The following is a 26,204-nucleotide window of genomic DNA, read 5'->3' as shown; positions in this document are numbered from 1 at the left end:
GAAGGTGTAGAAATGTCTGAACAGGGAGAGGGAAGGCTGGACCTCGGCTATATGACAGAGAGAGAGAAACCCTATCAAAAACCTAAAGGAATTCGGGGCGACAGAGGCGAGAGAAATGTCTAAGAAACGAAAGAAGGCGGCAACAAAAGCAGGAAGCGGAAGCCGGAGTCCAGCACGGAATGCCTCCTGGTACAAACAAAAGAGACCAGGAAGGGGAGCGCTGGCCCGATCAGAGGGGCCAGGAAGCTCCAGGTCGTACTCTGAAGGGACCCCGTACCGAGCCCTTATCAGGAGAAGTTCGTCCGGAGTCGACGAACAAGGATGGCGCCCGGTGCAAAAATCGGGCGAGGCCTTGCCCCGAACGCGGGTTCATCCGCAGAGACAGGGGCCTGGGGGTTTGAAGCAGAAGAACTCCCAGAACTTACGGGGGCAGAAGAATCGGAAGATATTTTTTCTTTGGGGGAGAACCTAAAGGACCCTAGAAAAGCAAGCCGAGAAGGGAGGGAGACGTCGGAGGTCAACTCAGGAGAAGACACAAAAGAAGTGAAAAGAGGAGAGGACCCTAGGCGGTAAGAAGAAGAAGGTGGGCACTAACCTATCTTGCTCTGGGGGCCTGGGGAGCGAGAAACGGAAGGCGCCTACGGCTCGAGAGGGCGTTCGCTAGAGCAGACTCTCGGGGAGATGACAGACGCCAGCAAGAAATCAGAAACGGAGTGGGGTGCCTGAAGGGGGGAGGACAGGTTTAAATAGGCCCTGGGATCCGGTGCCATAATGATCTCGAATCCCCCCAGGCCAGTCCGCATCCGACGCGTGTCCCACTCCCCGTGGCAGACGGCTGAAGGCGGCTGGCGGTTGGCAGGGTCATAATTGCGTCGTACCTAGGCCAGCGTACCTACGGGGTCTTCGAAGCGTCCTCTCATACCGCCCCAATTCGAAAAGACTCCGGCACGCGCTCATTTAATGCCAAAATATCTGGAAGCAGCGGGGCGCGAGATTCGAAGGGATGGTTCCGGCTGTACTTCTGTGTACTTCCTTCGTTTGAAATTCAAAACTCGGATGTAGGGGGACTGGTGTTGGGTATAAAATACCCACAGCCAGAACCCACGGCGGAACCGCCATCAGCAAGTGCAGCTCCGCCCGGACTCCTACGGGAGCCGGGCTCCACCGCCATCAGCAAGTGCAGCTCCGCCCGGACTCCTACGGGAGCCGGGCTCCACCGCCATCAGCAAGTGCAGCTCCGCCCGGACTCCTACGGGAGTCGGGCTCCACCGCCATCAGCAAGTGCAGCTCCGCCCGGACTCCTACGGGAGCCGGGCTCCACCGCATCAGCAAGTGCAGCTCCGCCCGGACTCTTACGGGAGCCGGGCTCCACTGTCGACATCAGCGCAGCTCCGCCCAGACTCCCATAGGAGCCAGGCTCCGCTCTCGGTATCAACTGCTGCTCCGCCAGGACTCCTACAGAAACTGGGCTCCGGTCGTTACCGAGCTCCAATCGACAGATCCGCGCCTCCTGACAGGCCCTCAAAATGGCCACGACCCTGCTCCACTTCCTGTGGCGGACTCCGCGCAGTACCATCATTCCCTGACAAGCCGCAGTATCCATAGCTGCCCTGCTCCACTTCCTGTGACGGACTCCGCACAGCTCCACTATCCCCTGGCAGGCCATAGTGACGGCCACGAACCTGCTCCACCTCCTGCGACGGATACCATGCGATTCTCCTGACGACGGACGCTGCTCCACCCCTCATAATAGACTCCACGTGGCGGGTCGAGGTGATGCCCACGTATCTGCTCCATTATATTTCGCAATCAATTCCCCTGACCATGGGCGGCCCACTACCAGGCGGTTACAAACGTCGCCATCAGTCCGTTGCCTCCCCCGCCTATAAAAGGGGGACTCAGATACGTTATTCTTTAAGCTCTTTTGCCTTATCCCAAAACTCTGCTAAACTCTCCGTTCGAGCACTCCATTCTTGTTGAGGCAGAGAACTGACTTGAGCATCGGAGGGTCTTGCTGGAGCAACCCCACCTCCGGTTAGACTTCCCTTGCAGGTCCCGGCGGCGACCGCGGCTTCCTCAACTCCAGCTTCTCTGGCGCAGGCGGATTTTTGCACCAACAACTCTCTTGTGATCCCTCCTCCACTCTTTCACTTGTTCCTCCAAGTCTCCTTGCCCTGCTATTGAAGTGAATATGGCTCCAAAGATGAAGCTTCCCCAAAGAAGAAAGTCAATCTGTGAGCCTGAAGAAATTGTCCGAAAGAAAAGGCAAGCTGGTCAGTCTTCAACTGCTCCTACTCCAGCTTCAGTATCTGATCAAGGTCTCCCTCAATCCTTCCTAAGCCCAAGTAAGAATCCTCTTTCTGATAGAAAAGTTGAAACCGGAAAGAATATAGATTTTTGGTTCTTTGAAAAAGAGGGCTTTACTTTTGCAACTAAGATTAAAAACCAAGGATGGGAACTCTACTGCTCCCTTAAGGAAGTCACCTATGTTGACCTAGTTAGAGAATTCTACCAGAATCTACATTATGGAAATGGGTCAGTGACTTCAACAGTCAAGGGGATTGATATTTGCTTGGATTCTAGCATATTGGGAGAAATTCTTCAGTTACCTAGTGAGGGTTACTCTTATATGGAACTCCCAGTAAAAGAAGAGGGGATCAGAATTATACTAGGAGAAACTTATTCAGGAAGTTTAAATAAATTGGAAGCAAAGATTTTGTCCATTGAGATGAGGATCCTGCATCAGATGGTAACGAAGCTCTTCTTTCCAAGGAGTGGTAGGCATGACTTACTTTCCAGCAGAGATGTTTGTATCATGTTTCATGTCATCACTCCGACCCCCCTGAACCTCCCTGCACTTATGATAGAGGCCATGAGAGAAACTTTGAACAGATCTAAGGCACACTTGCCTTATGGTATGGCCCTTACTAGAGTATTTAGGAGGTTTGGAGTTAGCTGTGAAGGGGAGGCACCTACCAGGCTATCTCATGTGGACACTTTCAACCAACACAGCCTGCACCGAATGGGATTTACAAAGACTGATGGTGGTTGGATCAAGGGATCTGAGGAAAGAGCTGAGGAAAGAGCTGAAGATAGAGCTGAAGATAGAACTGAAGACAAAGCTGAAGAAGAAGGTCCATCATCTCCTGTACATGACTTCAGGGCAGCATCACCAAATATCCAGTTCATTCCTGATACAGAGGCTGGCCCTTCAGAGTTTACTAGGATGCCCACACCAGTGTATCAGCCAGAGACCAGAGCACCTTCATCAGAGTTCAGACTGGTTGATGATCAGATCGAGCAGATATCACAGCGTGTGGCTTCTTTGCTGTCTAGTCAGTGGAGCAGTACTACTTTTGCACCAAGTACTACTTCTTCTGATCAGACCATGACTCCCCACATATCCACTGTGATTTAGATGATATCAGATCAATCCATCCGGATTCAGCAACTTGAAGACACTATCTGGAGATTGACTGGCAGAGTTCTTGACTTGCAGGGGCAAGTCCTTGCATTGGCACATCCTCAGCCACAGGAGTCTACTATTGAGGTCACAGACCTCACTGCAGAGGCTGGCAGGCTCAGAGGAGCACTAGAGGGAGGATATGAGTTACTGAGGAGAGAGATCCGAGGATCGAGTGAGCAAGCATCCACTCAGTTCACTGCTCTACTTCAATCTGTTTCCAGAGCACTGAATGTACTTGATTCCATCAGACTCACCCTTTCTGTTCAGTCCTTAGCCTCTCAGCGTTCTCAGCCACCCAGTTCTTCTCACTCTCTTGCTCGTGCCAGAGGCAGACGGGGTAGAGGACGTACTTCTGATAGAGATCCATCAGCTTCTCATACCATATCTGATGACTCCGATCCATGACCTACTAGGTCCTAGGAGTTAGTGTCTTGTTCTAGGATCTGTATCTGGGGGCCATGTATTGACAATTAGCTGGTTAATTTTTATATTATGAACTATGTATTGAAATAATTATGGTTTTATGGAATCATCTTTTACTTATTTTTTTACCTTTTGTACTGATGACGATCATATTTTGGTTATATATACTCTCCTTGTTGCAATATTGTCTTCTCTTTGTTGTTGTTTGCTGTTAATAATTGTTGTATTAAGGGGGAGCAAACATCTGTGATAAACTCTAAAGGAGGAGAAATTAAAAATGTTTCAGAAAAAGGAGGAGTTAACCATGTTTGATGATGTCAAAAAGGGGGAGAAATTAAACAAAAATTAGAGAAATTAAATAAAAAGCAAAATTAAAGAAAAACCATAAATTATGAGCATTTAAAGAAAAAGCAACCCATCAAAAGCAAAACTACAAATTATGAGAAATTAATGAATGAATTGGAGAATTTAAAGAACAATATCAAAAGTACAATGCTAAGTACAATGCAAATAAGTAACTTTTAAATTATTTCTTTTCATATGCTCTGATTTGCTTTAAAAATTTAAATATGCTATGATATACTTCAAAATTCCAAATTGCTCTGATACATCTTTTGAAATTTTATTTACCTTGATACATCTTAAGAAATTTAACTTACTCTGATACATCCTAAAATTTTTTTTTAACTTGCTCTGATCATTATAAAATTTGCTCTGATACATTATAAAATTTGCTCTGATACAGTGTGAAATTTTCTCTGATACATTGTAAAATCTTTTCTGATAACATTATAAAAATTGTTTTTCTTGCTCTGATACATTGCAAAAATTTATTTTTCTCTTGCTCTGATACATCTTAAACTCAAAATGATCTAATACACATTCCAAATCAACTCTTAAACATGCTTTGGCACACATAATTATTTTTTGTATCAAAAGCAATTAAAGCACATAATTATTTTTTGCTCTGATGCTAAAACTAAAATGAAAAAATTTTCAAAATACAGCTTGCTCTGATAACAAAAACAAGTTTTCCGCTCTAACACCAAAATCACATAAACCAATGAGCATATCTTCAAATCTTTAAGCAAATGGGCAAACTATTCTTGCATATGATCATTTATATCACATGCCAAAAGAATCATACTCTTTTCAAGCATATACACCTATAATGCATTCTTTTGAAATTATTAATTCACATAAATGCTTTTGTTCAAATATTTTGTCATCATCAAAAAGGGAGAGATTGTTGCTCCTAAATTGATTTTGATGATTACAAAGCAGATTGAAGGGATACAAATAATTTTAAATTGAAAAAGTCTTTATGCTCTTCAGGAGCAAAATCGTAATTTTATTAAAATTCTGATTTGATAGTATCATTTGGTAGAACAAATGATTTGTAATCTATTGATGAAATTTCATTATTTTTGGACTTATATTTTTGAAGTTATGAAGGTTTGAAGTGCATGAGTCGACTCATGAGTCAACTCATGGCACAATGAGCTGATTGGCAAGCAAAAATTTCCCTTGGCACGCTGGATTTTTGGCTTGGCACGACCTGTGAGTCGACTCATGAGTCGACCCACAAGGCATGAGTCGACTCATGAGTCGATCCCTGCTGATTTGAGCCAAAAAAATTCCAAAAACCAAATCTCTGATCTTTGCAACAGAGGTCGACTCATGAGTCGACCCCTGAAGCATGAGTCGACTCATGAGTCGACCCCTGCGACGAAAATTGTCTGCAACGGCTAGTTTTTTGCCCGTTTTAATTACCTTTTATGCTTCCTAAAAATGCTCTAACGGCTCTTTTTCTGCCTAATATATTTTCTCTTATTTCTTAATGCTATAAAAGGTTTCAAAAGGTGAAAATACAAGAGAAGAGAGAAGATCCAAAATATACAAGAGGAGATCAACGAAATACACAAAAGAAAAAGAGAGGGGATCCACAATCCACATGAGAGAGACAAGAGATCCACAATATACACGAGAGATTGTGAAAGAGAAATTCAAGAGCATTCAAAGAGAGGATTTTTCAAGCCTATTTTTCAAACTTGATCAAGAGCTCTTTCAAAGCCTTCAAGAAGTCTTCAATCAAGTTCATCTTCTTCTCAAGCGTTCATCCAGCTTGAGGAAATCCAAAAAGGAGATTCTTCATTTGAGTAAAGTGTTTTTATTGTTATATTCGCTCATTTAAGGAGCTGTTATTGTATTAATTTGTTCTCTAAACTATCTTACTCTTTGTGAGTAATTGATCTTGTTTTTGGAGGGTTTCCAAAACAAGGGAAGGTTGATCCGAACCTGAAATCGGAGTGTTTTGGGTTAGCTTGTACCCGGGAAACAAGTGGACTAGCTTGGGATAGCTAGTGTCGGAGTTTTCGACGTTTGTATTCGGGTTGAATACAAGTATAGTGGATTGGAATTCCCAAGTAGGAGCTTGGGGAGTGGATGTAGGTGCAAGGTTGGCACTGAACCACTATAAATCCTTGTGTTTGTGGTGTGCTTTATTGTTTCTCTATTATATCCTTACATTCTTGCTTTAGGTAATTAAACTTGATTTAAAGTCTTTCTTCTCATTCATCAAGCTTTTAACAAATACTTTTCATAAGTAATTAGTTAAGATTAAAATTTTTAAAAACCCAATTCACCCCCCCTCTTGGGTTGCATAGCTTGGCAACACCATTGAAAGACTATGCCATTGTCCTTAAGATAGTCTAGGAACTCCCGACTAAGGTATTCACCTCCTCGATCTGATCGAAGAACCTTAATGGGCTTTTCTGTTTGTTTTTCTACTTCATGTCTGAATTTTTTGAACCTTTCAAAAGCTTCAGACTTGTGTTTCATTAGAAACACATACCCGTACCTAGACATATCATCGATAAAGGTAATAAAGTAGACGTAGTTGCCTCTAGTCGGCACATCAAATGGGCCGCACACATCCGTATGTACTAGGGCAAGTAGGTCTGTGGCCCTTTCCCCATGTCCCACAAAAGGAAGCTTGGTCATTTTGCCTTGAAGGCATGATTCACAAACTGGATATGACTCAAAAGTCAACGAACTCAATAGCCTGGATTTCTCTAATTTGTTAACCCTGTTTTCCACTATATGACCTAGCCTTAGGTGCCACAGATACCTATTATTTAGACTATCTCTAGACCTTTTAATTCTTATGGCATTCATATTTTGCTCGATATTAAATACAGATACATCAACATGTAACTGATAGAGACCGTTAATGACAAAATTATTTGCAACTTTATTATTTTCATAAAAATGTTACAATGGTCCTTATGAAAGCTAATCACATAGCCTTCTTGTGCTAAACATGAAACAGAAATCAAATTCCTGCTTACTGCAGGCACATAATAACAGTCTCTAAGAAATAAATCTAATCCTAACGATAATCGCAGAGGATAGGTTTCCACGGCCATGATAGCAACTCTTGCTCCATTCCCGATGCATAGGATCATCTCCCCATCCCTCAGTCTCCTGCTCTCTCCAAGATTCTGCATAGAAGTGCACAAATGAGCACTAGAACCAGAGTCAAGCATCCAACTGGATGCAGAAGAAATCGTAAGGTTAGATTCTATAACAAGCATACCTCCAGAAGGACCATCTTTCTTATTCTTTAGGGTGGCCAGGTACTGAGGATAGTTCCACTTCCTCTTTTTCCCATCCACCTTCTCCTTCTTCGCAGACTTCTTTTTCTTTCCAAAAGACTTTCTCTTGGAAGAAGTCCACTTCACAGTAAGAATTGAACCTTTCGAACCTTTCATAGAAAGCTCAACCGTAACCAGCATGTTCATTAACTCAGCCAAGGTACACTACATCTTATGCATATGAAAGTTCATGATGAACTGACCATATGCATCGGACAAGGACTGAAGGATCACATCAATCTGAAAATCTTTGTCTAAGATGATATCGAGCTTCTCAAGCTCCTCAAGATCCTTGATCATTGTCAAACAATGATCTTGGACTGACTGCCCATCATGCATCTTGGCCTTAAAAAGTCTTTGACAGACTTGATACTTGGCCGTGCGACTCTGTTCACCAAACAACTCTTGTAGGTGAGCCAACATTTAGCGGGTAGTCAAAATATTCTCATGTTGGTGTTGCAAGTCATCAGACATTGCACCCAACATATAGTACCTTGCTTTGTTATCATCATCCGTCCACTTTTTCAGAGACGCTCTCTGTTCGGCAGTCGGATGTGCTGGCATGGCAGGTGGATCCTGGTCCAAGACATGAGTCAATTTTTTAGAATCCAGAATAATTCTGTAGTTCCTCAACCAATCTTTGAAATTGGGTCCAGTCAATCTGTGGGTGTCTAGTATTTTGGTCAGGGGGTTTGAGGTAGACATGTTTCCTGTAGAGAGTCGAAAGTTTCTAGTTAGATTTTGTAATCAGACTTAACCAATTTGTTTAGAGATTTTATTTTTAAATAAATTAAGCTCTCACTATTTTTTTAGATCCCTACACTCCCTTGGTAGAGATGTGAAAATCTCCGTGATCAGTGATTTTAGTGGGTGGTGTGGTCTCACCAACTGGCTCACCACCTCACCTAATAGTTATTGATGATGGGTCAACCAATGAGTGGACAACTCTTGTCTAATGATTCTCTAATCATGGTGCACCCAAAACTTGGTCTTTAATTCATGAAGCTCACTGTGCCCATGATATTGCTCCAATCTTTAATTAAGTCAGACCCACCATTTGCACGAACTAGATTCCTGATTGGGTCCCTCACCGTATCCAAAATATTGAGCCCAACCCATCCTCTAATTCATAGCATCCAATGCCTAATGGACATGGTTTCATCTTTCCGGTGCAACTGAGCCACTATGATCAGTCGAGAACAATCAACCCCGGAAAGGGCCCGCACATCCATAATGGTGAAAGATCTAGACTTAATATTTTCTTAGGAAGATTTGATTTAGGTCTCATTAAACTTGACTTGACATAGTCATAACAATTATGACTAACTTAGTGGTATGGGTTAGCTCGAATTGTTAGCCACCTCTAATCAGAACTGAGTCGACACATATGGCCAGGTAAGTGAGACCAGTGGGAGGGATATGCCATTAACTCGACAAGAATGTATTCGAGTTGAGTAGTTTCCAATTAAAAATCAGTCGGTCGTATCTGTCCTACTTACCTTAGACACCAAATTATCGAACCAGAACTAATTGGGTTAGCCTACAATCCAGGCTCTAACCACTGAGCCAAATTAGGTCTTAACTTGATCGAGTCATATCTAAATATGATTCGACCTTGACCCAGACTTAATCCTATTAGGCTGGTCAATTATTAGCTTTCATGATCCCACCTAACCAACTCTTGATTCGGTTTGATCAACCGCTAGACCTAATTGAGCTACCCAAGCCCGAACCCAATTTTATGAAAATATCTTAGATCTAAAATTTTTAATTTTAGATCTAACTTAATTTCATAAGTTAAATTCATTAATTAAGTTTGGGTTCATAAACAAAGCATGACAAATAAATCTTAAGGTTTTAAGATCTAGGATTTTGTAGAAAAGTAAGTTTTGATTTCTGATTAAGGATGAACGCGCGGCACCCCTACACGTCATATGAACATCCCATTGAATGGGAAGAGAGGGTCTTAAAACTCTACTTTGTTCTTATGATCAGATGGCCATGAGGAACACCTTAATCAGAAATATAAATTTAACTACAAAACTAGTTAAATCTAAAATAACATATCACATATACAATTTAAGATCTAACTAATACATGCTTTGCATACATCTCATGTATCAAAAATTAATCTAATTAACATACTTTTAGATCTGATACATTACATGTAATATCTAAAAAATAAGATTTAAATTGAACTATTCAAAATTAAATCTATTCTAGACAAGTTACTAGAACAATTCTACAACTAGTCTAGGCATGCAGCAGATCAATTTTATGAAAAAACTAAAATTTTATTTTTATTTTTTGATCTAATTATAACACTTATAATATAAAAAAATAAAAAATAAATTAAATTTAATTTATATTTTAATCTCATTAAAATATAAAACTTAAGACTGTTCATGGATTCAACTAATCCTAGTCTAGTCATGCATCTTATGCATGTTAGATCTTCTTTGATTTAATTTTAAATATTTTGATTTTAGATCCTATCACATCTGATACGATATTTAAAATTTTTTAATATCAGATAAATTAAAATTAGATCTAAATTAGATCTGAAATAGAGCCAAAAACCTGGCTCTGATACTAGTTGAAGGAGGAAAATCGCTTTTCCTCGTAGGATCTTCTAGATTTCACCAAATCTGGGGCGGAATAAATTTAAAAAAATTTTATCCTACATGTATTTCAGATCTAAATCTATAAATCTAATCTTATTATCTGATATTTCAAATCTAAAATTAAATCTAAAACTATGATAAAAGAAGAAATACCTCAAGGGTAATCTGATTACCCTGTAGATGATCTCTGCATAGCCTAAGGTTCTGATGTAGCCATACAAGCATCTGACCTCTACCGGTATCTACTCAAGTAGGACCTATAATATCTTCTCCTCATGAATCTATGCTGCAAAAATCAGATCTAAATTTGATTAGGAAGATCTTCAAAAGTCTTCCTGAAGTTGGAGCAGCAGCCTGTCGAAGAAGTCCTGCAGCCTTCTGTCCAGGCATCACCACGCCTTGGATCTTTGCCAGATGGATGTCCAACTCTTTGGACGTGAAGAGGGGAGGAAGGAGAGCAGAGAGGATGTGGAGAAGAGGGGAGGGGGTGGCAGCTTTTGGGTTTTGTGTATAAAACAACTTCTTCCTTGAAACCCTAGGTGCAGCAGGGTTTATATAGACCCTGTATGCTGCGCAGTGCCACATCATTCAACCAAACAAAAAATTCCAATAAATTTTGGAAAAATTTTGATTGGTGGAGTAATGTCATCTGATCATATCAGATAAAAATCCCACCTTATCTCCAAAATATGGCACCAACATTGGATAAGCACAAATAGAGGTGGCGCCCAAAGAGTTTAAATTGATCAAGACTCTCCAAACCTTATCCACTTGGGGCGCCCACTTTAATCCAATTGGGCTCACACCATAATCTGATTATGACATCCAATTTGATGTGGCTTGGCTTGTGGATACTTCACAAAAATCCTCCAATGAGCCCTCTTCAGTTTAAGACCCATATGTCAACTTTTGACAGATGTCCTAAAATGAAATTGACAGGTGCTAGGAATTAGCTGGTGTTATCTTAAATTCATCTCATAAATTAAGACAAGCCTTTTTTGAGCTGGACAAGCTTCATTTGGATTGAGAAAAACCTTTCCAAGGTTCTCTGAATGAGTCAAATCATATTTGGCTCAGTAGAGACAGAAAAGATTACACGAGGAGAAAGTTAGGCTCAATCGTGTGCTAGCACGATTTTCTTGAACCTAATTGGATCTTATCCAAATCAATTGGGTTAGCCCAATTGATGACATCCAGATCCTAACCCTTATTTGTGTGATCCAGTTAGATACAATTTTGTATGGTAATGAGACATGTCATGATCTCATCATCGACATCATCGAAACTCTTTTTGATGGATCAGAACTCTTCTGATTCAGACAATTAGAATGATCGATCATCAAGATCATTCTAATTACTCCCAAAATTCATCAGTGACACCTAGCAGTATGTGGTGGCAACCCATCAGAACTGAAGATAAATCTTTCGATGCAGCTACCTGTGTGATTGAGTTCCTCTATCATGAGTTCCGACTGAATTAGGATTAAGGTGAACTCATCAAACCCAACATCAGTCGTATGAATCAATCGATTGATCCAAGTTCGATGTGAAATCTTAATGGAAAACTCTTTTCCATTATTTCACTCTGCCATGGCCATGGGCTTAAGGACTCGATCTTTCAATTATCATAGGACTACTCCTCTCATCTATCGAGGTTGATAGATCCCATCTTGGTGCGACCTAGTTTCTAGAATGAATATGCTACAGCCAACATACACCTCAAGATTCTGAATGGTTAGGAGATCGAGTTATGGTGTAGTCAAACTATAACACACTCAAAGTGAACTATCGATGTACCTCAGGTCAAAGAACTAGACACACACTTGCAGCATCGAGCTAGTCATTGACGAGAAGGTAGACTTTCTTATGACTGCTCGAAGTGGTCACGCTCAATACTCTCATTCTCAATAAATACCTGTACTCTCACTCTGATGTCTCCATACCATAGACTCAAGACACATTTATCTTAAGGAAGCGATTGTACACCAACCTTCCAGATCGATCACCATCCTCGTGATGATCCTATGGTTAGGAGCAATTTATAAGTTAGTTATGTAAATTCATGTCTTAAATTTTTAACTCTTGAAAATATGAATTAACATTCTCACTAACTCAAAGGATGTATCACAGATACAATATACATAATGTGATAGAAGCATAACCCTTTTGTTTATTTATAGTTAAAATTACAAATTTGCCCTTAGATCTGTATAGGAATGTGTCAGCCGATTTGGTATCTAGGGCACACATCTAACAGTGTCAAGCTTATGTCAAGCATTTAAAGATAGATAAGCTTGGACTGAAATCCGATAGATACTTATTCATAGGGTATCCAAAGAAAACTAAAGGGTACTACTTCTATCTTGCTGCAGAACAAAAGATGTTTGTCAGTAGGATAGTCCTTTCGAAAAGAAGTTCCTTAGTGAAGGAGCTAATGCCTGTAAAATTAAACTTGATAAAGTTCATGAAATGGAAGGACCGACATACACAAAATTAGATTTGATTGGTGAATTGAATTCGGAGCCAATAGAAGTGCCATTAAGGAGATCCGATAGAGTACCGCATTAGTCAGACAGATACTATGATTTTCTGGTTCGAGATGGTGACCCCATCGAACTTGATGAGAACGATGAGGATCTGATCACCTATATGGAGGCTATGCAAATGCCCAACTTCCAGAAATGGCTTGAGGCTATAAAATTCGAGATGGAGTCTATGAAGATCAATGGTGTATGGACACTAGTTGATCCATCCGAAGGGATAAAACCCATAGGATATAAATAGATTTTCGAAAGAAAAAGAGAAGTAAATGGGAAGGTAGAGACATATAAAGCCCATCTAATTGCTAAGGGTTACTGTCAGCATTATGATATTGACTATGACGAGACGTTCTCTCCTGTGGCAATACTCATGTCCATCTGGATTATGCTTGCTATCACTGCACACTTAGATTATGAGATCAGTAGATGGATGTCAAATTGCTTTCCTTAATAGAGAGCTGGAAGAAGAGGTGTATATGATACAACCTGAAGTATTCACATCTACAGATAAGTCAAAAGTGTGCAAGCTAAAAAGATCTATTTATGGACTTAAGCAAGCATCTAGAAGTTGAAACATGCATTTTGATAAGGTGATCAAAATATATGGCTTTGTTAGGAATGGAGAAGTGCCTTGCATCTACAAGTGGGCTTTCGATTTTGTAGTCATCTTCCTTGTACTATATGTAGATGACATACTGTTACTAGAAAATGACATTCCAGCTTTGTAGAGTATAAAGCTACGGTTATCATCACAGTTCTCTATGAAGAATTTGAGAGAAGCATCCTACATCCTTGAGATGAAGATCTATAGGGATAGTTCTAGAAGGTTGTTTGGATTATCTCAATTCACATACATTGATACCTTATTGAAGCTGTTCAACATAGATAATTGCAAGAAAAGCTATCTTTCGATAGACCATAGAATTACTCTTTTCTAGAAAGATTGTCTGACAACTTCTGAGGAGAGAGAGCGCATGAGTAGAATATCATATACTTTGATAGTGGGATCTATCATGTACGCTATGACATGTACGAGACTAGATGTGGCTTATTCACTAAGGATAGTAAGTAGGTACCAGTCTGATTCGGATGAGAAGCACTGAAAAATTACGAAAGTAATTCTTAAGTATTTGAGAAATACTAAAGACCAATGGCTTATCTATGGAGATACTGACTTGAAACTTGTGGGATATACTGATTTTAATTTTCAGTCAGATTATGATGATAGCAGAAGTATGTTGGGCTATGTATTTACCTTAAATGGAAGAGTTGTTTGCTAGAAAAATTTCAAGCAACATACTGTGGCCGATTCTGTATGTGAAGCAAAATACAATGCTGCATTGGATGCTGTAACATATTCTATATCACTATCACTTGGTGCGAGAGATCATAAACTGAAGTGACGTCGAGCTTCCGAAGATCGATAAAAAGGAAAACTTAGCTGACCCCTTCACTAAAGCTCTTAGGATCAAAGAGTTCGATGATTTCAAATGGAAGATGGGTATAAGATACTATCTTGATTGGCTTTAGTCCAAGTGGGAGTTGTTGAAAATTATCTCCTAAAATTAATCGTGTGACGATTGAGTTCCTCTTTGTATATAAATTATTGATTATTGAATAAAAGTTATTCTAATATTTTTCATCATAAAATAATATCTTCCTTGAACTCTTGTGCTGTGGTGAAGTCCTTAGAACTATGCTAATGTACGATAAAGAGAGAATTTATTGTATAGTTCTTAAACATGATCGTGATCAAATGATACATCATTATAGGATGATGACATTTATCGAGTGGAGATTGTTGTGTGCCATATGGGTTGGTTGTCCTCTTAACCAAGGAGTGTGGTGACACTGATATGGCATACAGATGAGATGTAGGAGTATATCTGTTGAAAAATATATCCTAAAGTCAATCATCGAGGTTATAAATGATTGTGCTCCATATAAGTATATGAATTATAAAATGATAAATATTATCTGGCAGATTCATCATAAGAAACATATCTTTCAAAATAGAACTCATATGTTATGGTGAAGTCCTTAGAACTACTATCAAAATGATAAAGAAGAATTTACCATGTGGTTCTTAAATCCTGCTCATGACCAAATGATACAATTATTACAAGGACAATAACTGTATCGAGTGTAGATTGTTATATGTCATATTAGTTGGTTGTCCTCTTAATCAAGATGTATGGTGACACGAGTATGACATACGGATGATATGTAGGAGTATATTTCACTGAGCATGATCACTTTCGGAGCACTCTACTGTCAAGGGTTGCTCGATGGGATATGGGTATATGCTTCCCTCAGACCTAAGGCTGCCTCGATGACTTGCAAGCAACTCACTGTGCTTTGATGTCAGACTATCCAAATTTTTAATTCAATGATGGAAGATTTCTGGGTACAGTCAAGTACTTGTGAAGTCTGAGTGTGAGTCAAGATGGGATTGACCGCACCAAGTAAAATTGAAGATGATGCATCATTGTATTTCAATTCAATAAAACTTTGTCCAAAGTAGTCATAGTGAGGAGTCACAAGATTTTTGAGGTTGAGACACATTGTAGATCACTCATCCTGAGTTGACAGTTTAACCCAAAGTCATTTTTAAGCATCGAGTGTTAAAGGGATGAATTATACAGTAACTATATCTACATGGGTTCTAGAGTGTTGCTGGGCATACATTCAGCCTATCTGAATATCAGGTCCCATTATTAGATGGTTATATCGATTAGTATAGAAATTATTCTTACACTACCGGCTTAGGTTCGAATATATGGGATCACACACATAGAAGTACCTGTCTGATCAAATGGCTGATCGATGATTATGAATCATTGAAGGGTTTAATTATCAATTTGATTAATGATTAATCCTATGCAAAGGTTATAATAAATTATTTACTAATGGTTGTAATTAGAAAAATAATTAATTAATAATATGATTGTTAATTGACTCAATTTAGTTAAGCAATGGAGATTGGATTAGATCTAATTGGATTCAATTAGATTATCTTTGGATTAATTGGATGTAGTCCTATTGAATAACAGGACTTATTTCAATTGATCTCAAAAATATATAAATATAAAATTATTTTATATATATTTTGATTGGATTAAATTTTATTGGATAATAGGCTTGATTGGATCAAGTTCTATTATCAAATAGCTTCCCTGAATCCATCAAGAATCAATCCTTGGATCAATGAGATTTTCATCTAACTAATTGTGATTCAATTGGAGCCTAATAATTGGACTAGGATCTAATTAGTTAGTTTATTATAATAATTCTTAAATTGATTAGGATTGGGTTCAAGAATTAGTTAGAATTTGACCAAGATCTTGAATCCTATGAGGAATAGGACTTAACCAACTAAAATACCCAATGTGATATATTCTCCATGCCTCAAATCCTCTTTATGTGGAAAATCTCTCATGCCCCTTTTTGTGTGCCTTCTCCTCTCTTTCATGAAGAATAAGGTGCATCCCTCCCCTCTTTCTTGTCGCCCAAAAGGAAAAGAAAAGAGAAGGGGGCATCCAAGAGTTGGATGCCCCATATCTCAATCATCTGGTCTTTCCTCTTCTCCTCCCTTCTTGAAAGGTTTTTAAAATTTTTTCTTACTAATTGTTGGATATCAACATGAGATTTCTCTACTGGTTATATAGCAGAAAATTGGAGAAGAAAAGTTCTTCCCAAAGAGAGAGATCAAGGAAGAAGAAAGGTCTTCTTTCTTGCGTGCAGCCTTGAAGGAGTTCTTCTTCCAGATTTTTTTTATTTTTTTCTAAAATAAAAATTAGATTAGATCTAATTTTTAACATATAGATTTAGAGAAGAAATATTAAAAAAAAATTGATTTGAGTTTGGAGATTCATGAAGTTTTAGATCAAGGAAGAAGATGGATCTTCTTTCTTGTGCGCAGCCTTGAAGAAGAAGGAGTTCCTCTTATAATTTTTTTTAAGATAAAAATTAGATTAGATCTAATTTTTAATATTATAATTTTAAAAAAAATACTAAAAAAATTGGTTGGGTGTTTGGGGCTTCCTTGAGTTTTAGATCAAGAAAAAAAAAAGAGAAGAAAAGAGAAGAACGATTCTTCTCTTGGACCCCTCTTTTAGATTTTTCTAGATCTCAAAATTTTATATATTTTTTAGTATAAAAAATTAGATTAGTTCTGATTTTCATCATAAAAAATTTGAGAAAAAAAAATTCTTAAGGACATGAAAGGAAGAGAGAAAGGTTCTCTCTTGTACATGAGAAATTGAGAAGAAAGGGTTCTTCTCTTGATCTCTATTGTAGAGATTGATCAGCACCAAGACTTTGTGTGGATACTCGTAGAGGCCAAACACATGTACGGCTACCAAGCATCATGAAGAACCATGTACCATAGATTTCAGATGTAGTGATCTGCTATCCGTACTCAGGTATGAAGTTTTATATTCAATCAATATTTAGATATGATTTAGATATAGATTAGATATGTCCGATACTTGCTAAATTTTAGATTTGAGATGTACATACATGCATATTAGTTCATATCATGGATCCTGTATGGTGATTTAGATTTGATCTATGCATGTATTATAGATTAAATTATTTAATCTATATATATTCTACTGTAAAATTTTTAAAAATGCATGCACATCACCCACCATGCTTTCCTTCAATATCGTCACTGAACAAGTGACTCACTTGCAAGCATTCTGCTATCAAAAGCTGCTCGTGAAGTACATGAGTATAAGTATCCTTCAGACCTGAGATCACCATAGTGACTTGTAAGTAACTCACTATGCTTTGATGTTGGACTATCTGAATTTCTAATGCAGTGATGGAAATACTGGGTATAGTCAAGTACTTGCAAAGTTTGTGTGTGGATCAAGATGGGATTGACCCCTCTGAATTATTGAAGTTGATGTATTGTTGTATTTCAATTCAGCAAAGTCTTGACTAGGATAATTCATGAGATAGATTTGAAAGGTTGAAATACAATTTGGATGAAGCAATCTCGGTTGACAGTTATTTTGAGACCATCCTAGAGCATTCAGGATTAAAAGGATGAATTATGTATTAACCATGTGCATGGATTCTAGAATATTTTTTTGTGATAATTTGATCTATCTGAACATCGAGTATCATTGCTAGATGGTATTTCGATTAGTGTAGGAATTGATTCCTGTGCTACCAGCTTAGTGTACCTATGGAGTCACGCACATAAGTCAGACAAAGTAGGAAGAAATTGGTCTATATTTATATGTCTAATTTGAAAGTACTTAACTTGATTAAACATATAAGTTAACTTGATTAAGAATTAAGTTATGGGTCAAACGAGATTAAAGAGTTGACTATGTCTAGCTAAGCACCACACATGAGGTTTAGGTTCGATCCCAGGGATGAACAATTTTTGATCTTTGATCTATGGAGTATATAAAAGATTGAATTTAAGTACTGATTAATTTTAGATTATATTTGAATTAATTAGGCTTAATTGGGTTTAAAAATTTAAATTAAACTTAATGCAAAAGTTCTAAAGAGTTTAAGATTGACAGTCTTTCGAAATTATTTCGAACCAGCTTCAAATTGGATTCGAATTAGATTTATTTTAGATGAGATATGAGAAATCCTACTTGCACTAGGAATCTCCTCTCTTATGGGTCGAACAATACCTGGAATGGTTCTAGTTTGGGGCATCCCATGTGGGTGAGGGATTGGATGTAAAGTGGTTGTCATAAGTGATGGCAATTCTATCTCATGTAAAAATTCTTCTTTTATGAGTATTGGACTGATTCAAATCAGATTTGTGTTAGGACTAAAATGAAATTTGGGTGCAGAGGTAAAATGATAATTTTAAAACTTTTTAAAATCACTATTTTATAGTAAAAATTATTAATTAATCTAATTAATTAACATGTGTTTATCCTACACTAAGATCTAAATATGATATATAGCATGCATGTATTTAAATTTGAAATTCAAACTTCTACAGCAAATAATTTACTGTTATGTGTTCAGAACACATTACCTTTGTATGGGTAGTCGATCATCGTAATTTGATCACCATCGGGAGGATCTGATCATCGCAATGTAGCCACACAGTGTGCCTGGCCTCTGCGGATTATCCACACGAAGCTCTCGGTCTGATCGGCTCCTCACGAATGCTAGTTCGTGACTGCACCTTTTTGATGGCTGATGTTGATTGAACTCCTTTGATCGATGTCTACCGACTCTTTGGATACTTCAGATCATCAGCAAAGATGGTAGAGAGGTTGATGATGCTCTCCCTGAAGTTTGGTGGGCTCACGACACTCGCAGCTCACGTTCTCACTTCCCGAACCCTAAGCCAAAACCCTAGGGTACACAAGAAAAGCTTGCGCCCACTTCTCTCTCCTTTTCTCTTCTTTTCTTTTCTTTTCTCATGCAAGAAACCTCTCTCACACCACCCTTTTTTCTCTAATATCCCGTGTGCACGCCCTCTCTTATCTCCTTTTTAAAATGATGCAAGACCGTGTCTTTGCAGCATTTTTACCGCGTGAGAGGATAAAGATAAGTGGTTGCTCATTTGAATTCAAATCGAATTTGAATTCAAATGCCAACCAACTCATTCCTATCCACTCTACACGTGAGAAGAGAGGAGATGTGGCTTCTCTTGTGCATAGAGAATTTACACGAGAAACTCTTTCTCATGTAAAACAAATGGCGCAAGGATAAGGCTAGGTGGCGCATGGATTGGTTGCTCATTCAAATTCAAACTTTCTTTTGAATTTGAATGGCCAACCAACCATCTTTATCCACCCATATAGCGCACAAGTATGGGCGTGGGAAGGCCCTTGCATGGGAGAAAATTCATGAGAAGTTTCTCTCATGAATTCAAATGAGCGCAGAAGAAGTGAGGTGGCGTAGGGAGTTGAGGTCAAGGTGGTTTCTGATTTTAAATCAACCTAATTGAACCAATTTAATTAAAATAAGTTAGATCCAACTAGACTAATTTTAATCTAATATAATTAAGCTTAATTAAGCTCAATAAAATCTTAATCAAATCAGAAATTGACTAAGTCCAACCCCTGATCAAATCAGGGACCAAACAACTTTGACGATTAGGTCAACACTTAACCTAATCAGGTCAAACCCAACTGAATCCAATTCAATTGGACTTGATCCAAAAATAATTACTCAATCAAATTGAGTTAACTAATGATTAAATTACTAATTAAATCTCTCATAAATACTGAGTCCAAATCTGATGGACAATCGGACATCAGAATTCATCGATATGAAACCCTGATCAAAAAGTCCCAAACCAGTGGGACTCTTGACCCCAATACCCAAAATGTGTGGAACTCATGATTAAAGAATCTTGATTCTCGATCATAGAGTTTCAGACATGTAGGACTCATAGTCCACGAGCATTAGGACTCTTGATCAGCCATCAAATCAGATAGGAACCTCTAATGTGTGTGATCCTGCAGGTTCGAACCTAAGCCGGTAGCACAGGAACCAATTCCTGTACTAATCGAAGTGAACATCTAGCAATGGTACCCGACATCCAGATAAGTCGAATAGTCACAATCGCAACATTCAGAACCTATGTGAATATGGTTACTATATAATTCATCCCTTTTGACCCCTGTGTATAGGATGAGTCAGGGTTAAACTGTCAACCGTGATTAGATCATCCAAATCATGCTCAATTCAAATAGTCCTGTGACTCCTCACTAGGACTACCCTGGTCAAGATTTTGCAAAATTGAAACATGACTGTACACAGCTCCTGAACTAGAGTGGTCAATCCCATCTTAACACACGCACGGACAAGTCAAGTACTTAACTACACCCAGCATCCTTCCATCACTGAATTAGAAATTCAAGTAGTCCAGTGCCTAAGTGCAGTGAGTTGCTTACAAGTTACCGTGGTGGTCTCAAGTCGGAGGGATAGTTATACCCATATCCCATCAGAGCAAATCTTGACAGCAGAAATAGCTCCAGAGTCAGTCACGTTCAGTGCAGATGTACCCTTGCATCTCACCTGTATGCCATACCAGTGTCTCCACACTCTTTGGTTAAGAGGACAACCAACCCATATGGCACACAATTGTTGGGAAAAGTGTCCCAAAAAGCCAATCGTCAAGCTGTTGACGGTTGAGCAACCAAGTATTGTAATTGATTTGTTAATAAATAAAATATATTTGGCATTTTCATCATAAGCTTTCATCTTCTAATGAACTCCGTTGTTATGATGAAGTCCTTAGGACTATTTAAGTTCGCTAAAGAGAAGATTTATCGATTAGTCCTTAAAACTGTTCACGACCAAATGATAGGCTGTTAATAAGGACGACAGCTTCTATCGAGCATAGGTCGCTGTAGGCCATATGGGTTGGTTGTCCTCTTAACCAAGGAGTGTGGAGACACTGGTATGGCATACAGGTGAGATGTAAGGGTACATCGTCATTGAACGTGACCAACTCCAGAGTATTCTGCTGTCGAGAATGTCTCTGATGGGATATAGGTATAAGTGTCCCTTAGACTTGAGATCACCTCAGTGACTTGCAAGCAACTCACTGTGCTTTGGTACTGGACTAACTGAATTTCTAATTCAGGGACGGAAGGCTTCTGGGCACAGTCAAGTACTTGCGAAGTCAGAGTGTGATCGAGATGGGATTGACCACTCCAAGAGTTGGAGAAGAATGAGTCGCTGTATTTCAATTTAGCAAAACCTTGGCCAGGGTAATCCATCAGATGGATTTGATATTTTGAAATACAATGTGGACAACCTGATCAGAGTTGACAGTTGAGCTCTGGGGTGTCCTATGATCATTTTGGTCAAGGGGATGAATTATATGAAAACTATATCCGCATGGGTTCTAAGGATGTTGTTCTACACATTCGACCTATCCGGTCGTCGGGTATCATTGCTAGATGGTCACTTCGATTGGTATAGAAATTTATTCCTATGCTACCGGCTTAGGTTCGGACCTATGAGGTCACACACATTAGAGTTCATGATCCGATCGGATGGTTGATCAACGATTAAGAATCGTTCTAGGGTTAGATGATCAATACGATTGATATTTAACCCAGTGCAAGTATTGCAGGAGGATCGATTAGCAATTCGATTGCTAATTAGCTTAATTTGATTAAGCCAATGGGCTGAGATTAAGTCTAATTAAATATGATTTAATTAGATTTGATTTGGGCTTGATTGGATCAAGTCCAATTGGTTTATTGGATAAGTCAAGTGCAAGGAAAGACTAGTCCTAGTTCAACTAGGACTTGGGTCAATCTAATTTCTAATTTGATTAGAAAATTAAATCAGATTTAAATCTAATTTAATCTGATTAAATTAGGTTCTTAATTAGGTTAAGACCTATTTTAATTGGGTTGATATAATTTTGATTTGATTTGGTTTGGGAAACCAAATTAAAACAAGTTATGAGACAGAATCCTAGTAGGACTAGGATTCCACCTTGCACCACATAAACCTTCTCCACGCCCTCTCTCTTATTCAACGCCAATCTCCACTTATTTTGTGCGACAAAAGCCCTCTCCCAGATCTCTCCCACGTTCACAAAAGGTCTCCTCTCTTCTTTCTTACATGGAAGGTGATTTGGATCAAATCTAAAAGGAATAAGTTTGGATTTCGAATTCTATGAGATAGAGTTTTAGAAATCCAAAACTCTTTCAATTTTGCACCGAATTTATCCAAATTTTTTTTTGGAATTTTCGTGGCTTTTAGGGTTTACATTGTGCACCCTTTTCTGTTAATCCATCCATGAAAATATGAAGGAGGTGCTCAAGAGTTGGGCGTCCCTTTACTTGCCATGTTTGGATAAGCCTTGACTAGGTGTTTGACCTAGACAAGGACTCTATCATATCTCTCTATATAATATGAGTTTCTTTGTGAAATTTTAAGTGGAGATAGTTTTTTGAGAGGCCTTTTTTTCATCCAAAAATCAGAGAGAAATACCTTTGGGTAGTAGAGATATAAAAGACGCAAGTTTGGGTGTCTAGAGAGAAAAACGTGAAGAAGAAGAGGGTCTTCTTCTAGGGTTTTTATTTTCATATCTTTCCTCCTTCCATCTTGAGTTTCCTGAGAGTGTCTCAGATCTGAAACTCCTCCTTCTACTTTCCATCTTTGGAAGAGTCCAAATCAAGAAGAAGGAGGCACCTGATCAACCATCAAAGAAGGATCAGCGCAGTACTAGCATACTGTGCTGATTTCCTGAAGCAGGACTTCTGATCGAGATTCGTGGGCTCGTGTGGACGACTCCTAGAGGCCGGATGCGTGTGCGGCTTGCAACATCATCCTTAAGCCCGGATCAGCGAGGTTAGAGCATCTAACTTGCAAGGTAATAGATCTGATCTATTATTTAATACATACATTAGATGTAGCTAGCATAGAAACATGTTGATATGATCAACATGTAGTTCATACTATATTTATATATATTTTAATTTTTGATTTAATGCTATGTAATAATCATGTAATAGGATCTTAGATCTAGAGATTTTCTGATCTTAGAAAATAAATTTTGATTTATTTTAGTCTTCCGCTGTATGATCTTGAAAAAGTTTCAAGATCTAACCCTGAAACCCTAGATCTGGTTCCTTCAATTGGTATCAGAGCCAGGTTCTTTATTACATGATTATTTATACATGCTTAGATTATTTTTTAGATTAGATCTAATTTATAATCTGATTATTAAATCTGAAATTAAAATTTTAGATCAATCACAAACTGCAAGGTTGTCCTGCTGTAAGGTTTACCCCTTACAGTGCAAAGGTTGTCCTAGTTTGTGTAGATCTATCTTTAATCATAAATTTGTTAGATATGATCTAGATTAAATTTATGATTTATTAGATTTAAAAGATATTTAAATCTGAAATAAAATCTCTTTGTTAATAATTTTTATGCAAAGAAATTATTTAAAGTTGAAATTGTTTCAATTACGTGAACCTGTTCAGATTAGATCTAAAGTAGTTTCATGTTTATTTCACTTGCATCTTGATTATGAATCAAACATGCAATATGATTGGTAGAATCATATTGTAAAATTATTTTACAAATATGAAAATGATTTTTTTTTGAAAAGCCGAACCCAACCCTCAGCCCAAAACTTAATTAAGAATTAAGAAGTTGTTTGATTAGGTTCTAGGATTGTGAATTGAAGAACCTAAGACACAAATCATAACACATTGGGTTAATGGGTTAGTGGAAATTAGGTCCATTAATTGGGTTAGACCTATGGTTAGATTAAAGATGGACTTAATTAGAGAATTAACTAAATCTAATCAATTGTTGTCTTAGATTAGGTCAAGGATTCTCTAGATCAATTACAATAGTTGTAGTTGGTCAAGTCCATGTCTTTAACGAGAACCAAATGGACTTGATTCTTGGCTAAGCGGTCTAGCACGAACTGTTAGGTTGATCTAATCGAAACTAATTAAACCAGTTGGTGTCTAAGGTAAACCAGACCGGTGGTTTTTAATTGGGAGCCCGCTTACCTGGCCATTCATGATGGTGTCTAAGGCAAGCTTTGGCAGACCCTCCCACTGATCGAACTTACCTGGCCTCTTGGTGAAATTATGTTTTGATCGGATCACTTGACTATTCGAGCTGACCCATGTCAGCTAGGTAAATCAGTGTGACTGATTTAGATGCTCCTAGACCAACCCTGGTCTCCCTTAAGATGACTTGGTGAAGCCAGTGGGAGGATCATGATAAGCTGGTTCATCTGACCTCATCCTCTATATTATTTAAATCCTCTAAAATTATTAGGTCCTTAAAATGATAAAGTTATGGAGATAACTGAGTCATAGCCTCCCATTAAGGTGTTTGATAATGAGTCCATGAACTCAATAATCATTGCAGACCCAAAGGCCTGGTGCTTGTTGACTAATGGAATTATCACTCATCATATGATGACTTGGAAGTGTCTCTCTAATGGTGGTTAGGTGAGCCAACCAAAGTTGGGCTTAATCATTCGTTGGTTGGATATACCAAGTATGATCATGTTAATGGTTGGACCTAACCGGATCCTTACAGTGGAGGCCAAAGCCTACTGATTAGGTTTCTGGGGCAAAATTAAAATTACTAGAAATTGTTTAGAGAAACAATTGGTTATAAACCTACCCTTAGATGTACATGGGTTGGCCAACCAAAGTTGGGCTTGTGTGCAGTCTAAGTGGATTCTAGTACCCGCTAAGGAATTAGGGTAATTCCTCGAATTGAAGGTAGAGGCTACCAATTCGAATAAAATAGTGGGAGAAACCTTTTGATTAAAGTCCAAATCTTTAGGTTTAATGAATCAATTACTAATTAGGTTATGGTTTTCTTTGTGTAGATATGGCCACTTTCCTATCGCTCCGATCATTGTTGGACAATGATAAGTTGGTGGGACCCAATTTGGTAGCTGGTATCGAAAGTTGAAGATAGTCTTGGAGCATGAACGGATCCTATATGTGATAATGGATCCTGCACCTGAGGAGCCAGCTGTCAATGCACGTGGAACAGTCAGAGACACTTACCAGAAGTGGCTCAGTGACCGGACCACGGTGCGCTGTATCATGCTAGCTGCTATGAGCGACGAGTTCAGTCGCAGATTCGAGATGGCTCAGCCAAAGGACATGCTTCAAGTGTTGGAGGATGCCTTTGGCACACCCGATGACGTGGAGAGGCACAAGACTAGTTGTGCCATCTTCAACGCCAAAATGCGGGATGGAGTCTCTATCACTGATCATGTATTGTACATGATCGAGCTGATGGAACGATTGAGCAAGCTCGGCTTTCCCTTGAAAGCAGCTTGAGAAAGATGCAATACTGAACTCGCTGCCCAAGTCTTGTCTCCCATTCCTCACTCATTATAGAATGACAAAGCCTGAAGTAAACTACCATGGGTTAATGGGGTTGCTTCAGAACTTTGAGAAGGATCACCAACTCCTCAAGGAGTCGGTGAACTCAGTGAACTCAGTGGGAGGTTCATCTTCTGGTTCTCGACCCTTTGAGAAAGGAAAGAAGAACAAGAAGAAGAAAATCAAGAAGGTGCAAGTTCAGGCTGGGACATCTGTGCAGAGCCAGACCAAAAAGATCAAGCCTGATAAGAGTCTATTCTACTGGCAAGCACCCTAGATTAGATAGTGTGTTAAATATCTACTTATGGCATTGGAGGCTAGGTCATATAAATAAGAACAGAATAAACAGGTTGACTCAAGAGGGAATCCTCAAAGTCAGTGATTGTGAATCACTTCCAACCTGTGAGTTCTGTCTTCTTGGTAAAATGACCAAGTCACCTTTTACTGAAAAAGGTGAGAGAGCTACTGAGCTCTTGGGCCTAGTACATACTGATGTATGTGGGCCCATGAGCACCAGTGCTAGAGGTGGATATTTCTACTTCATAACTTTCACGGATGACCTATACCTATATGGATATGTCTATCTGATGAAACATAAGTCGGATTCATTTGAAATGTTCAAACGATTCTGAAGTGAAGTAGAAAAATAAACT

The sequence above is a fragment of the Elaeis guineensis genome, chromosome 6 (assembly GCF_000442705.2).
Source record: "Elaeis guineensis isolate ETL-2024a chromosome 6, EG11, whole genome shotgun sequence".
Classification (NCBI taxonomy): domain Eukaryota; kingdom Viridiplantae; phylum Streptophyta; class Magnoliopsida; order Arecales; family Arecaceae; genus Elaeis; species Elaeis guineensis.
This window is presented reverse-complemented; position numbering follows the sequence as displayed.